At 40.5% G+C, this 17,253-nt stretch overlaps 1 long non-coding RNA gene across 1 annotated transcript in view; it reads left to right on the top strand.

Annotated features, from left to right (window-relative positions):
• The first annotated feature begins 383 nt into the window (after nucleotides 1-383).
• The window catches only part of LOC120503237, a 32,531-nt gene continuing 15,661 nt past the window's right edge, over nucleotides 384-17,253 (top strand). Inside the window, exons 1-2 of the long non-coding RNA XR_005627688.1 lie at nucleotides 384-1,083; nucleotides 16,890-16,955. This is a non-coding gene — a long non-coding RNA (uncharacterized LOC120503237). The remainder of the gene's footprint in view (nucleotides 1,084-16,889; nucleotides 16,956-17,253) is intronic.

Here is a 17,253-nt window from a genome sequence, read left to right on the forward strand (position 1 = left end):
CCTAGGAAATGCCATTGCACTGCTCACATAAAGAAAGAGTTAACACAGGAGAAAACTACCACTTTTCATCTTCTAAAAGAAAGAAAAGGTTTTCTTCCACAAATGTACCTGGGAATTCACTGGGCAGCCAGAAGCAGCCAGACATTATTATCTCCTGACTAAAGTGCTGAAATTCCCTCGAAAAAGCGAGGCGAGGAAAGCTTTTACATTTATCCGTGGGGACTGTTACCCTGTGCATGGAGGGGGGGGGGGGGGGGGGCGGGGGTGAGGAATTAAAAAAAAAAAATAAAAAGGAGAAAGAAGGAGAGAGAGAGAGAGAGAAAGAAAGGTTTCTCACCGGCTCTCAGCACAGCCTGCCCCACCACACAGGCACTCAAAATGTCGGTGCTCCCGGAGGGCTGTGCCGGGGTCCCCGGGGCGCAGGGAGGGTCGCTGCGGGCAGCTCGGGCGGCCCCCGGGGAGCGCCGGGGCGCGGGGCCGCGGGGCGGGGGGGCCGCGCCCGGCTCCGAAACCGTTACTTGGGCTCCTGCGGCTCCGCTCCCCTTGCTCTTCCTGTCCAAATAATTTTAAATTTACGCGCCTTAAATAACAGTCTGATTTTATTTATTTAGTTTCCTCCGCGGGCTCCGCCGCCGCTTCGCTGCGCCCCGGTTCCCCCGGCAGGCCCGGGGCGGCCGCCGGGCGGGCAGCGCTGCGCGGCCCCGGGGCTCGGACACCCCGGCCGCCCCCGCCGCCGCAACTTCCACTGCGCCCCTTTTTTTATTTTTTTTTTCTACCTTCTTCCTTCTTCTTCTTTTTTTTTTTTTTCCCTTTTCTCCTTCCCCCTCCCTTTCCTCCCTCTCCCCGCAGCCGGGACTGGAGTCTCCTCAGCGAAACTCCGGTGCTTTCGCAGCCGCAGTGAGTACAGAGAAGGGACCCGCGTCTTGCCGGGGGATGTTTCCAACGCATCTTTGCGGCCGCTGCCGGGCGGCGGCGGCGGCGGGGCTCCCGCTGCTGCGCCGGGCTCTCCTCCCCAGCCCCGCGCCCAGGGATGCACAAGCATCTTCTCCCACCGCAGCTCACGTAGAAGGCAAAACCAAGCAGGTTTGTCTCCAGGTTTCCTTAAAAAAAAAAAAAATGGGTAGCAAGGTGTATCTCCCAGCCGGAGCTTTTCATGCATGACCTTGTGTTACATTTTAAAATCAGACAGGCGAGAGAGGGGGGAGGGAAAAAATCCACGCTTCTTGGCTTCTGTGTCACAGAGGCGAGAAAATTATCTTCGGATGTAAAGTACATGGCACATTTCTGAGAGCCAGATGTGCCAAGCCTGGCTCTGAAGCCCTGGTTTGCAGAGCCCCACTCGGAAAAAAATAATAATTCACTTCTGCCATGGCTCTGAGTGGTAAAATGGCTTCTGCGTTTTGAAGAAGCACTAAGTACAAATCACCAGGGACATTTTACAGTGCCAAAGGTTCCTGCTTGTCATTTTGTACTTTTCCCCTGTTTGAACTACCTTTCAGCACAGTATCAGTTACAATTGTGCGAAGTTCAGCTTAAGGATCTACGAGAAAGAGAACTCTCCTATGCTGGATACTTCAGAATAACCTTGACCTTTGATTAGTGCTTATCCTACAAGATAAGTCATGCAGGGAAAGCATGGAATTGGGCAAGGCACCTGCAAAAGCACAAATGAAATGGCTCTATTTTTAAACTAGTGTTAAAATGGCTTCTGAATCTGACCAAACAAGGGGCTCTCAGGGGCTAAAAGACAAAATCTAGAGCTCGGTGGCAAATTTCAGTTTGACACACAGAGGACCCCGAGCCAATTTCCTCATCCCCAGATGCATTTTGTGCCGTTGGTGCAACCGGACTCAAACTGCCAGAAAGGGTAAATTCCCTCTGAAAGAAAGTGAATCAGCCAAAAGTATAATCAGCTTTTCAGGGAAGCACAAGACCACTGAACCATGTTTCCAGTCGCATTTCTTTGTTCCTCTGTAACTGTTTTCTGATATTTGGAGCAGTAATTATAAGGGCCACTAGCATTTAGGAATCTTTTAAATTAAAGAAGCCTAATTCGGGGTAGGAATCTTGAAACATTTTCTTCACAGTGCAGCCACTAAAAGGTTAAAGTCGATTCACAGCTCCTCTGAAAGTTTTCCTTCAGCAGATAGTGCCTATCAAGATGGTCTTTCTTTCTCCTGTTACACCCTGAGAGCAGGAAACGGGGCAGCATTTCTACTGCAACACAGCCCTCTTCACTCCTCAATATTATTATTACCAGCACAATGATATTTTAATGAACACTTTAACATACACGGAGCTAATGAACATTTAAAGGAAAAGAGACACAGCACAAACCACAATAAAATGCGATGCCTTGTAGGAACACTGAGTATTCAAAAGCTTTTCAGGGTTTGACCTTAATGAAACACAAGAGCAGTCCTGGGTACAGATCACATTTATATGCGGAGTATATTGCAGGCCCGAATGAGGGCTTCTGCTAAAGTTAATTGTAATTTTCTGGTGAGGGAGGATCCATGTTCAGGCCTGAAGTTATTAACATCTATTCTGATGGAAATAGGGACATTGGGATACACTTTGCCAAATCAAAAAAAAGTACTTTCTGCTTCAGACCTGTTACCCTAGAGGTGATGTGCCACCATTTGAAAATCTGCACTTCCAAATCAGGCATGCCAGGATGGGACTGAATTGATCAGTCAGGAACTTTTGCTTGCATTTAGTAATGCTGGAGAACAGGCAGAGGAGATGTTCAGTCCACACTAGCTGGAATATACACAGGCCTGGAAACCCAGATGTTAATTGCAAATGCTTCCTACAGAACGGACTTTTAAATTTTTTCTGAAAGGAGAAGTACACTCTGCTAGAAAAAGCAGTTTTCTTCTCTGTACATAACATAGTCCTTGAGGGTGTGACTGTAGGTACACAAACAAAGCTGTATTTAATCTCCCTAAGAGAATTTTATAGAGAACATCTGTTAAAGAGAAAAGTGTATTTGTTTCAGTAGAGCTGTAACATTTAGGAATATCACCTCCTTGCACCAACATATATGCTTTAAAATAGTGTGCTGTCTGTGGATTTTTCAGTTGTAATTTGTTTTAGCTCCTGTAAAATAAGGGCTGCAGAGCTGTGCTACACTTTGATACAGTCACAGTATTCACAATGCAGCACTGTATGCATGTATTACAGAGAACAACAATTTCCTTCCTGTACGAGCATTTTAATTTATGGAAACATACTGTTTTGTGTAAAGAAGGTAGTAGATAATTAACAGTATTCATTTAATCTAATTATAGGCCTCTGAGGCAAAAAGCTGACACTTTTCATTGTGGTATATTCAGGAAAGTTAATTGAAACAACATTGCAGCCACAAGGCATAACATGCCCATCGTAGATTTGATACCAATTCTTTTCTCAAAAACGGGACGAATCCGATGCTGAGATAAGAATTGCTGTTACTCACTCGAGTAAGGAAAGTCTGGGGAATCTCATTATGCAACACTGCATGCACTGCAATATCTCTGCAATTCCAGAGCTAACCACAGACAACTTAATTTGCCAAATTGCGAGACGATTTTGTAATGTACACAAGTATCTACTACAAATTAAGAAAAGATTGAACACGTTTTTAGCCAGGACGTAGGTCAGAATTTGAACAGAGATCTGCCTCAAGAAGCAAGAGGTCAATGTACCAACTCTTAGCTTTGTTTAATCTTTAGGAGGAACCAAGCAGTAACAGCAACCTTCTCCCTAGGAGTTGTTATTAGAAGTGTAGTTTGTGGATTTAAGCTATCAGTATGACAAACAGATAAACATACAGCAAATCAACACCTGCAGATCCCAAGTATGTATATAAAAAAAGTCAGACCATATGCAGAGTAATTTTTTCTATCACCTGATACACACCAACAACTCAATCTCTGACAGCAGTGCTGCTTTCATTCTCAAAAGGAAAGTAAAGCTCAGTTCTGCAAAGCTTGCCTTCAGCTTGCAGAAAATGTGACAGAACAAACATGCTGTTTGTGGGGAAGCATTTGCCATTTATATTGAAAAAATTGGAATTTAACATAAATGGCAAATGCTTGCAAGCTGAATCACCATGGTAGGGGCAAATTTCAATGTTTCCCCCTGTTTTGTCACTGGAGGAGCAGACCTGGTGTCTGCAGCACTGGTGTCTGCAGGGGCAGGACACCTCCCACTCCCCTCCTGGCTGCTGCTCAGTGACCTCCAGCTCTGCTTTGCCGTGGGCAGCACCCAGCTCTGCTCCTGTATCTCCAGGCCTGTTCCTGGGGGTGGGAGGTACAATTGCCAAGGCAGGGCTGCTGACCCCTGTGATGAATTACACACAGTGTGATGGGGATGGTGCAAGCCCTCTTAGAGGACAAACGCCCACAGTGAAAGGCCATCAGGCTGAATGCAGGGCCTTGCTTTGCTCTGCCAGTGAGAGACGCTGCTGGCAGCCCTACCTATCATTTCAAAATTACTTGTAGCATTTTCAAATGGATTTTGCAGAAATACTTTTTACTGTGATTTTTTAAAAAAGCCACATATTGCACTTCAGGCACTTGAATGTTTGTTAACAAAATCAGAGAGAGGAAGCCTGAAAAATAAACAGATAATGACACACGGTCACCTTAACTCCAGGGCTCTGGCTCACGAGATCCAGAATGTGCGATACAGATCTCTAACAAGAAAAGAAAATGTGGCTATAGATGTTAGTCATACCTGATTCCTGTTCCTATACCATTACAGATAAATCACAATTTGCATTTATGTCTGACTCAGAAGATCAGCCTAGTCTCAGAGTTCAATCTGAACTCACACCCCTTCTTTCCCTTGATGCTCTTCCTTCTGCCTGGCTCCTGCCTTCTCTTTCTCCTCTCTGTTACTTTAAGGTAACTCCCAGCTCTTTCTCTTCCACCATGTTTATTCATCTCTCCATTCCCTGGTTCCTGCCTTCTTACACACTTCACACTCTATTTTCATCTCCTAGTTTCCCTTGCTTTAGTCACACATCAAATCTCTTATTTTTTCTTAATTATTTCCTCTGGCATCTTTATCTCCATGCTTATCAATCTCCTTACCCAATATATCACCCCTTTTCCCATGGCATAGCAGAATCTCTTTATGTAAATATGTATAAAATTTTTTCCCTAGTCACGCAGAACTGCTTCCACAACTGATTTCTGCCCATGAGGTCCTAGGAGAATTGTCACTGGTAGTAGTTGTCTCCTTGGACTCTACCGTCCTCATCTCCTCCTTCCTCTCACTTTCTGCTCCCTGGTTGCAGCCTCCTCCCAGACACTTTCATCTTTGTGACCCATCCTCCTTTGCTCAGCAGGAGAAAGGGAGGTGGTGCACACAGGAGAGGCACCCAGATGTCACGGGAAGGGAGCAGCACTCGTGGTCCCCCCGCCTTGGGCACAGACTGTACCCGGCTGCCCCACAAAAGCCCCTGAATGTGGAGTGGGCTCTGTCAGCTTGGGCTGGCCTTTGGAAAACTCAGCAAAACGACAAAAGTCAATGATTCTTAACCAATCACATGCAATCTGAGATTTTCTCTTTTTTTGAGACTTTTAATTTTTATTTTTTTTTACATTTGGATGCACATCTGTGAAACCACAGCAGCAGTGCTGCCAAATTCCAAGTTGCAGCTTAAAAAGTGCATGGATGAAAGCAAACCAGTGATGGTGTTCCATTCCAAGTTCCTTCTGTGATGGGGATACCAACACTTCTGAATGAAGCAACCAGATTATTATTTTTTAATATGAGCAAAATATTTTTTTAACCTTGTTCTTGAAAATTACTACAGCGGTTTAGCTGGCAACTGCCAAAAATTAAACCTGAGGCAGATGCTTGGCTTGGAAAATTCCAGCCCAAACAGTGACAAACAGCTGAAAACAAGATGTAATTATAAGGCACAGGACAAGGTTAAGCAGACCAGTGGAAGACTTTTAAGTGACGTGCGATGAGTTTCTTAATAAAAACTTTATTGAAGCAAGCAGAATTAAGTCAGATTTCATCTTTTTTGGTGAAGATATTTCCTCTGAAAACAAAAATGAAGGAAAACAATTCCAGAGTGCTCTGATGTGAAGAGGGAGAGGGGAGTGTGCTCAATTGAGACTGGGAGCAGTATAGTTGAGGACTGGATCATTCTCTTTGGCAATGAAACCAACTTGAAAGATCTACAAAAGTGTAGAAATAAATGATCCAAAAGTATTCTGTGAAGATGAAATTTTACAGAGACAGCAGACTGAAGGGGGAAAGGAATTGCTTCTGGTGGGATAATGTCAAAGCAACAGTTGAGGTTCCTAAGTACCCTCATCAGGGCAGTTTACCGTCACAAGCCCAGGGAAAGCATCATCTAACAGTCCCCCAAAGTGCTCCACACCTCCCACAGCTGACTGTTTGCCTTCTGTGGAAACTGAGGCAGCTCAGGAGCTGCTCCCTGTGCTGAAAGCTCTGATTCAGGGCACGGGTGGTGGCTGTGGAGCGGTGGCAGGGAGGGCAGCTGAGCTGTGACCTGTTCCAGCCCTGTGCTGACACGTTCCCCTGCCTCCCTGCCAGACACTTCCAGAGCAGGTTCACAGCAAGAGTTACAGCAATTACCACCCAGTGCTGTTTGGCACCAAAAATTGTCATCCCATTCCTCTGCTGGGGATGAAAGTAAGAGAGTCACAGAAGGCCTTTCCAACGTACAATGGACCTCCTGTTAATTTGCAAGTACAAACTTTTTTGTCTATAAAACTAATATTTTTAAATACTTTTAGCAGATTTAGTGGGTTCTCTGTCACCTGACTCTACCATTGCCTAAAAGATATGTTATTGCTTGAAAATAATTTAGGTCAGGAGGTCCTGTGGCCTCCGTTTTGCAGGAAGTCAGAGGTGAAAATGTTGGTCCCTGTGGCCATCTCATCTCTGTCAGATTGCCCTGGATTTTAACAGCAAAACTACACTAATGCTGTAAACCTTCTCTGCAGTTAAAATATCCTGAAATATCTTGCACAGCCTGTGTTTGAAATTTTTTCACTGCATTTAAGCAAAATGTTTCATGTTAATGGTCATGATTATCCAAATTATGGTCAAATGGTGACCTATGATAACACTGGAAATCAGTATGAAATTAAAACTTCTCTGATTTAAAAAAAATCTGTTTTCATAAACAGAAAGTTGAAAATTTTTGCTAGGTGCTGTTGTTTAGCATACAAATTCTTTTGCCTTTCTTACTTATGCATGTGTTTGTTATGTTTAGATTTCTTTTGGGTTTAATACTAGGCCTGGTCTGGCACTGTTCAGTTCTGGGACCACTGCAACACTTACACAATGTACCTTACTCTCAAAGGTATCTTATGCTCAGCACATTCTTCCTTCTGATACAGTTTCCCTTAAAAAACAAAGAAACAAACCCAAAACCAGGAAAAATTGAGGTTTAAGGACAGCAGAAAACTTGGCCTGACAACATGATCTAGTGAACAACAAAGCAGCTTTCAAAGAGAAAAAGTAGCAGGAAGTTCTTTCATACCAGGTATTAAAAATAGACTGCACCAAGTCCCGGAATGCTCACGGCAGTTATGTAATGATTTTTCAGTGACATGCATTAGGAAATATTCTCAGTACATGTTTTTCCTTCCTAGCACCCAGTTTACTTCTCTGAAGTTTGGAAATTCTTCACATGGATGCTTCTAAGAAGTCTAAAATTATAATGTTCGTTTGAATAACCTATCAATTAGCCAGCCACATAATGACAACATCTAATGGTACAATTGAAGTATTTGAATTTAATATACCATTTTCATAATGGTACAATATGAAACACATGATGGAATCTGATTTTTTTCCCCCCACAAGTTAGGCTTAATTTATTCCTGGCAATGTAATGATTTTGCACTGGAGACACTAAAAGAGAGAAATCATTTTGGGTACATATCATAAATACTGAGAACACCAGCTCCCTTGGAGCACAGAGAAGTCTCACAAACATTTCAAAAAGGTTTATATGTTTTGGGGTATTTCTATAAATGGAAAGACTGAGGGGAGGCAGAACAGCTCTATCTAGTTTCTACCATGCTGAGGAAACTAAATGGTAAATTATTTTTAAGAATGTCTTCCTCAGACTTTTCCCTATAGATTTCCCACAGGTCTAGGCTCTTATCTTTGAAGCATAATTTGAGAAGGTGATAAAGGAGTTGGAAAAACAGTTGAAATCTAACTTTTGGGCTTTCACAATTGTTTTGTTTTCTTGAATTATTCAATGTTCAGAACAATCTGCAACATCCTCTGCCTATAGCAAGAGAATCACACAAGGAAGGCAGCATTACTTTCTTGTTTGCCAATAACATTTTCTGCCTTTTCTGTTAAAAACCACAAGCCCTCCCACGGCCTCTAGCCTTCGATGGCCACCATTAACTTAATCACTAACATTTTTAGTTTCAATTTATACTTCAAACCCAGCAAAATTCCCTGATGGGAAAGCTCACACATCCCTCCCACCTGTGTCACACACAGTATAAGTATCAGTATTTCCTAGATTGCTGTGTATCAGGATGTATCCAGAAGCACAATTACAGACATTTTTCATCACCTACTTATGTCAGTGATGGACAGTGAGTGATAGGAAGTATTATGGCAAGTGAAATTTTGTCCAATTTTGCCTCCTACTCATAAGTTTTTCCCAGTTCATGTAGTGGAGATTAAACACCAGGAGATCCTAAATGGTTATTTATGACCATGGTAAAACAGTGAGAGTCTTTTTTAAGATGAGTAGAACTCCAAGTGTTGGGCCTGGCTTTCCTGAGATGTCTTTAAAACATTTTCAGAGCTAAAAATGCTTTTTGTGGAGTAATTGAAGCTCCACGCTGTTCTTTTTGAGAACAGAGAAAAACCTGATCAAAGTACAATCAGATAAAACATCTGATTTATTTTCTCTCTTTACTGTTCTGGGGAATGACAGAATTAAAATATCCATGTTTGACATGTGAACAAACTGTACCACATCCAAAATACTTCATTTTGGAAAGACATAAAAAAACCCCTGAGAACAAGTCAGCATCTTGTAGGAAACCTGTTTGTTTGATAAAATATTAAGAAACATCTTAATTGGCAGTCTGAAATAAAATAAAAAGGGCCATATTGAATTGATATCAAAAATTCATTTTAGAAGAAGAGGTAGCAAGTGAGCACCAGAGCTGAGAAGACAAACATGATTTTATAAGATCAAAGTGTCTTTAAGGCCATAAAATGAAAGAAAACCTGGTTATTAACACATTCATTTGCTTCTAAATGCTGTTATACAAATATATTTCTGGGAATCCAGTGCCTAAAAAGTAATTTGTGAATAAGTCAATACTTATTTTTCTGCACTGATCCATAGGCAAAGCTCAAGCTGTTTATGAGGGGAGGAACAGGGTTTCATGCATAGTATTCAGCAGTGCTCCCACTTACAGGAAGACTCATCATCCAGCCTGATTAGTTTACAGGAACTGAAGCAAACAACAGTCTGTGTTTTCTTACATATTTTATGACTATTTTCATATAAGCAAAAATCAGACTTTGTCCTTGTTATGGAAATTTTAGTGCAAATAGAGAATTACAGCCTCTTGTTTAATCAAACTGTTCTGCAAGCTTTGCTTCACCCAGTCACTTGTGAATATTTCTGAGTTGTATTTGATATATTAACTTATTTTTCTATGAGATTTGCCACTTAATGTGCTATTCAAGGTCAACACTGCAAACATATTTGTAAATGAAAGTTTCTGGTTTGGCTGAATTTAAAACCTCAAGTGTTTTCTGTCCCCAAACAAACATGGAAGGCCTCATTTGTATATTCAGAGAAAAAAAAAATCTCCTCTCCCCAAATTTGTGTTACGTTGCTTGCAATTTTCCTTTTTTCACAAACTTCATTCCCTTACTTAAAGTTGTTGATATGTCTAAATTAACAAGTCCTATTATTATATTCATAAATGGGGCAAATTTGAGCTCACCTCTGAAACCCAAAGCAAAGCTCTGCCACACCACATTTTCATCTGCTTTCCAAAAAGGCAGGGATTATCCTGTAGCACTGAAGCTCTGCTTTCATGGTGGGAAGGAATTCTGGATTTGACACTGTTTGCTGGCTGTGCACAACAGAAGAATAGACAATACCATCTGAGCTTGGGACAATTAACAGGATGTCTTTAGAATATTTTTATTACGTTAATCTTTTCTTTTGCTTGAGCCAGCATTCCCCTCGAGAGGAAGAGAAATGATGCTGAGACAACTTACTATTGCAAATTAATTGTATGGTCCATTTCCCAAGCATTTCATTTGGCCACAGCGACCTGTTTAACTCAAATGAGTTGTCAAAAAGTGACACAAAAGAGAGGCCAAGTTCTTTAGAGGTGGCCAGTAATTTTAAAGGATGAAGGGAAATGGCTGGCACTACTGCTTTGGTCCAAGTAAAGCCTCTTCTAAACAGGGTGAGGGAAAATCAAGGGAATTGGCCTCACCAAAATTCATGCTACTTGAGACCTTTCAGAAACGTTGAACTCTGGCTGGAACAGAAAATAGCAAAACCGCAGGAAACATAAAGAAAAAATGTGTAGCACTTCTTACTTCTCATAACAGATAAGTCTGGCAATTGGGATATAAGTTTGGGACAGGAATTGGGACAGATGCACCTGCTCCAGTCTAAGCCACTTACGTGCAAGGCAGGTCTCTCTCCCTACATGACAGAAGAGGTTGATCCATGAGATCTCTTCTGCTTCAAAGTCAGCAAGGTCTGGTCTGATCTTTTACAGCATGGCTCATGTTTTCATTCTTAGCTCTGGCATTCTAGAAGTATTTCCATGTGTGTAGCCCCTGTCTGAGCCCACTCTTGGTATGTGGATCTCTGTGATTAAGCCATCCTGGATTCCTTAACCCATTGCTTCCAGTTTTCCCAGCCTCCTGCCTGGGTCTCTCACAGCTGTATAGATTTCAGCTTTTCAAAGTACAGTTTGATTCATTCTCTCAACATAGGAACTTATCTTCAGTATAAATATTTTTGGAACCACAAAGGTATAATTTTATAGTTAAATAATCACATTTTCCTGGGAAAGCTTCGAGGCAGTGGGTAATGCAGATTAGGATTTGGCACTTTGTCAGACTCTCAAGGAATCTCTGTTTCACTGGCAATATTTATTGTTCAGGAAGCAACACTTAAAACTTTCTTTGCCATAGAAGAAGGTGATCTATCACATCAAAGACGAATTCCACCAGCCTGATCACTCTCTATAATGATGTATCCCTCTTCCATGAAGCAGATATAACCAAATATTTCTGATAAGGAATTACTCTTTGAGACTAGGACATAGATGCTTCAGTTATAGGGAGTAGAAAACTAATAGACATGAATAAAAATTTGGAATGGATGGAATACTTATAATGCTGCATTTTGAAGATAACCAGTTCCCTTTTTGTTTGCGTGTCCTAGAGATGACTTCTTTTCAGATAATTACTTTTCATAAATTTAGATTCCAGAGAAGTATGATTCATAGAAGTGCAGGGATTCCTTTACTAAGCTGACCTTGAAGAACAGATCTGTTTCATTCTGTGCTTAGTCTCTTCTTTCCTGCCTCCTCTTATCACTTTGGAGCAGCCAGAACCATCAGTGATGTTCCCTCTGCAGGCTCCGTGCTCCAGCCAGCTCCACTGCCCTGCAGATGGTGGCCAGGAGCAAAGCTCTTTGCAGGGTCTGGGCACAAACTCCTTCTAAATGTTACTCAAAACCCCTAATCTGATTCTTGGGACCAGATATCCATTCATTTATTAAGAAAAAACACAGCAGACAACTAATGCTGCACTTTTTCTGTTATTCAAACCTGCTGCTAACAATGAGGAAGATGATGTCATTCCCTGGATGTGACAAAGGACTAATATTATATGCAGTAAAAACAATGAGTCAACAGTTTCTATTCCCTTGAGGTCAAACCATTCAGCAGTTTTGAAAGTAGACTGTTCTTTTTTGTGCACAGAGCTTGTTGTCTATTAACACAAAATGTGTAAAATCAAGATATAATTTGAAAAAAATTTTTGTCCTTTCAAGGGGAATTTTTCAAACCGAAAGGCAAGTTGAAATATCTTACAACATAAACCAAAAGATATTTTTCCCCCATATATACTAATCGTAATATTGCAAAAGTCTTTTATTTTTTAGGTCAAAGATACATTATCCATGTTAAGTAATTATTTGTATGATTCTGAGAGGCACTTTGCAGTTCCCAGTAACAGGAGTATGAACTGTGAGTATTAATGCATAACTAAATAAAATGAAATTTTCTGGAGATATTTTGTAATGGTCTCAAGATAAGAAAGACCTTTAACATGAAAATGTGTTTTGACAGACAACTGAAAGCAGGGAGTCTAACAATGAAAATTTCCCAGATTTTCTGGAAGAGGTGAGGAATTGACCAAATCCTGGCCACCTCTAACCACAGCTGCACCTAGCTCAGGCTAGTGCAAGAAATGTGTTCATACAGATCCTTCCTCCAGCAACTCTCAAACCTTTGTGGAGGATTATTATCCTGCTCATATAGACTGTGAAACTGCAGCACACAGAAGTGACAGCTCAAGGTCATTTAAAAGTCAGGAGAGTTTGGAAGAGAACTCAGATTTCTCAATCCCTGCCCAGCACTCTGCCCACTGGGCTCCAATGTCTGATAAAGCTCCTCTTCCAAACTGGACAAAATTTAACAATTTTGAGGAGTTTCAATTCATAACACTGTTGCTTTTAATAATTTTATTTACTGGGAAAATAGACTTGCCTAATTATGAGGCTCAAGTGCCAGGGAATCCTAGGCCAGCTGCAGTCTCCATTCCTGTTATCCTTGCAGACCAAATCTAGAGACAGGAGAGCAAACTGCATTATATCTAGATGGGCTCTTATGCATTGACACCATCTGACCATGTTTTAGATTAAAATGAGCCTTAGAGTGGAATAAATAATATTCATCATTCTGACAATTAATTGAAATGAAATCTTAGACTCTGAATCCCAAGGAATTTCCTCTGGCATGCTGTCAAAGTGCTGGATAAAGTCTTTTAAGCTTATGCTGACCACTTTAGTATGTCACCTAAAATAACTGCAAATGGGTTCAGGCACAGCCTGTCCAGTAGATCCCAGGCCCAAGTGATTACTTACCCAAAATGTGGAGGAGTACATCTGGCAGCCCAGCTGGTCACTGTCCTGACAGATTTATTGGAGAAGTAAATGCAGGAGGCATGGCTCAGTCTGATCTTTAAACTCTCTGTCTTCAGATGCTTAAGGAACTCTTACCTTTTCAAGTATTTTATAGAATATTTAAACCAAATATCTAAGACCTAAAGACATCTCAGTTGTTTTGGGTGTTCTGTTACACTGCTCAAGTGAGACCAAAAAGCTTGTTAGAGCACTTCCATGGAAACACAGACATTTCCACTAACAATTGCTCTTATAAACTCAAAAAAAAATCAGACAGATTTCAGAAAAGGCAGAATAAAGAGACTAAAGCAACTCACAGAATTTCCTCTGGATGTCTCAAGTTAATTGCAAATCCTGTGGCCTGGTATTTTAATTTCCGTAGTCACGATTAAAGGCAAAGTGATTTTGATGTCATGTAAAGAGGGATGAAACAAATTTCCCATATGAAATTAAGAGTCTCCTTTTCAAGTTGTGTCATATTTTTGCAGGCAACATGCCTTACTGCCTAATGAAAGCCAAAACCTGAATGTACTGCAGGAAGAGTCCCACATACTGCAGCCACGTAGATGTGCTGTTTGACTCCAATGACACACAAAAATATAAATATATTCAAGTTACTATTGTCTATTTAATAGACGTATGAACTACAAATAAAAATAGAGACTCATATCCTAGTGTGTTCCAAGAAAGGATCTTCACCCGATCTTTGTTTTCACAGCTCTCATCCCAACAATCAGCTGTGAAAACTTGCATAAGTCCTCTCAATATGACTGAAGCTGCTCCTTTGTTAAACAGTTAAACAAATTAAACCTAGGGACAGAGATTCCTATTCAGGAAAATAGTGAAGAACTTAATGAAAATTAAACATATCTTAACATTACTTTGTAAATCAAATCTTACTTAAGCAGTTGACACTTCCAAAAAAGACTGTCATGAGGCTACCCCAATGCAAAGGCATATTAATATCAGGAGGCATCAGCAGGATTATAATTCCAAAATTTTGTAGGTATGACATCTGGAAAAACTACTTCTGTTCAATGTTAGTTTGACTGTGTGCACAAAAATTTCAGACCAGTAGCATTTAAAATGTATAAAGGAAAATATATTCTTAATGTTAAGTAATAAAGACAGAATACAATAAAAAGGTTTTTTTCATGAAACTGTGCAATAAATCATTAGGTTTTGGATTAGTTTATGTATGTGCTTGTCACATCTTATTAGATGTTTTTACTAGATCTGTTTTATTATTAGATCTGTTAGTAGGTCAGTCCTTTGTTATATGTTGCAGTGTCTGTTTAGAACCTCACCCATAGCTGTCATTGCAACAAAAATACAGCATCAGTACAGCACTGTATTATCCATCTGCAATACTATCACAAATATGAATACAGATTTACCTATGGTCCATGGCTCAATATTTTTGATGTATTAATTTGTTTCACAGTTCTACTGTTACTTTTCTCATCTATTAAGGCAGGCAAGAATATTTCATAATATTAAAAAAAAACCAACATTTAGCTGGAAGACTTTTCTGGAGAACAAAACCTCTGTCTTATTTTCTCTTCTCTGGTAATTTTCTATTATTGGAAGAACAAGAAGGAAACTTAATACCCATTTTAATCTATTTTCCCTGGCAACACAAAGTAAGAAATAGGCACAGCATGAACAATATGTTACCTGTGTTCTGTCAATTTGTGCTGTCTGTGGAGAGTAGGCTGGCACACAAAATTTGAAATGGTTATTGCACTCCTCTTCTGAACAGATTCCTATCCCCCTCCAGCAGGGAACTTGGGTGAGCCCTGGTTGGGGCTCTAATTTCCCTGGGTGCCCAGAAAGGTCTGAAGCCTACACTTTTCAAGAGAAAGGGGGAGAGAGGCTCTGAGAGGGGCCTCGACACACACTGTCTGCAGCTGCAGAGCTGAGGGTCAACCCACATCCCACATCCTGGGAGCAGCAGCAGGAACAGATTCCTCATTCCACACCAAGGTTGGAGGAAATGTGTTCCTGAACAAGGCTGGTTTGGGCATGTAGGATGGAGAACAGACCTGCTCCTGAATCCTAGTTGGACAAGTATGCATAGAGAAGCTTCACCTAAGTGGATATGGTGGGTGGGCTTTCTTACTGAGCTGAAGAAATAGGGCAAGATTTTGCCTGGGATTATTTATTTTCTTGCAGAATACATAATCTGCCCTATCAGTTAGATGGAATTATTACCCAGTCACAGCAACCTTTACAGCTAGAATGGTATTACTCATTCTCCTTAACAGAAACCTAACACTGTGGTTTTGGTGGCACACTGAAAACTTATTTTGATCTTTGTTGTGTTTCAGATGGCAATGCATTGTCTCCTTCCTGATCTTGGATTACAGTCCATACTGAAAAAAAAATTATTAAAAGTTTAAGTAGATTTATTTGTAAATGTTGGTTGTGGCCTTCCCATAATGAGTCAGCTTTTTCCCTACAAGCCATGCTAAGTACTAGTTAGCAAATTATCTATTTTTCCTTGCAAACGCTGCATTCTTTATGAGAATAAAATATTGCTTTTTAAACAGGAGTGGATGTTATCACTTCCAACGTGCTTATATGCACTTCCTGTGCTGAGATCCAGCCCAGCAATAACAATACCACAATTACCAGAATGTATAATCTATAATGTGTCCCTGTGTAAATCAAGCCCCCGCTGAGCAGTCGCACACATCCTGCAGGATACCACTGCCATCCTCAATTGCTTCCGCTGAGCGCCTGCATCTGCAGGAGGAGTTCTGAGCCAGCCCAACTCAAACACTGCAAGTCACCTCCTCCCAGGGTGATTCAGGCACAGAGCTCAAGCAGGTTTTGTTCATGATTGCTTACACGGGAATTCAGAAAATCAGGCTTAGGGGAAAAACAGTTTTGATATTTTAAAAATACTTATAGGATTTCCAATAAAAGCAGAAAATTGTTGCAAATACTGCAAGAGAGAGTGTTCAGGATTTCAACTCAGTTGTTAAACTACTAAAATAATGCATACCTGGGGTTTCCACACTGTGGAGACTTAGATGTATGATCTTAGATACTCTGTCTTTCATTCCCTTCAGAATAGAGCATCATTTTTTCTCTGTACAAAATATCTGAAAAGTAAACATTTTTCAAAGAATTTTCCAAAGTCAAAGAAAAAGCAAAGTCCAAACTAAACCAGAAATATGTCAATTTAATTGCAAGACACATTGCAGCCATACACCCAGAACACTCTTACAGGAATACTCTGACAATGTCAGTGTCATGATTCAGTTAGTTCAAGCTAACTCAACAGATTTACTCAGAAATTAAATCTACTTGACCTGTTCATGACTTTATATTTTTAGTTAGTTCTGAGGTTAGATACTGACTTTTTCAAACAGATGTTGAAACCAATACAAAGTTTCAAAATACTTGTGAACCATGTAAACTTTGTAAATAACTTTTACATATAAATTATAGATATGATCCTTAAAATAGGTGGCTATTGGGTTATTTGACAACTTTTAGAATTGGACTCAATAAGCTTCTAACTCTCATTCTACTTTTTAACTGGGGGACAAATCATCTTCCCTAGGTATACATAATTTCCACTGAGTCTCTTACTAGCCAGAAGACTTTTAGTATGTTTTAAAATAATAATGTAGCAATTTAGAGGAAACATTATGCAAACCCTGTTATTTTTCTCTTTCTGATACAGGCCTACCAAAGAGAGATTCTAGCTGGAGGCAAGTCAATGCACTACTTGTCTGAATAGTATTTTAAGGTATTCCTTTTTCTTCCTGCTTTTGGTACAAAAATATGTAATGAACAAATGATTCAAACTTCATTTGTCCACTGCAGAAGCTGACAGGGAGTATTTCTTGTGCTAGCACAAATACCTGGATTGCAGAGGCCACTGAGGGGTGCAAGAAGCACCATGTGGCCAAGGGTAGCTGAAGAACTGACACACACCTTCTCAGGGGCATGGGCAAGTCCTGCTGCACTTCAGCTCTTCTGGGACATACAGAAGTCATCCAGATCCTTACAAACAACTTTTCCCTGGAAGTTTTATTGTCTTTTCT

The sequence above is a fragment of the Passer montanus genome, unplaced genomic scaffold (assembly GCF_014805655.1).
Source record: "Passer montanus isolate IOZ18808 unplaced genomic scaffold, ASM1480565v1 scaffold25, whole genome shotgun sequence".
Lineage (NCBI taxonomy): Eukaryota > Metazoa > Chordata > Aves > Passeriformes > Passeridae > Passer > Passer montanus.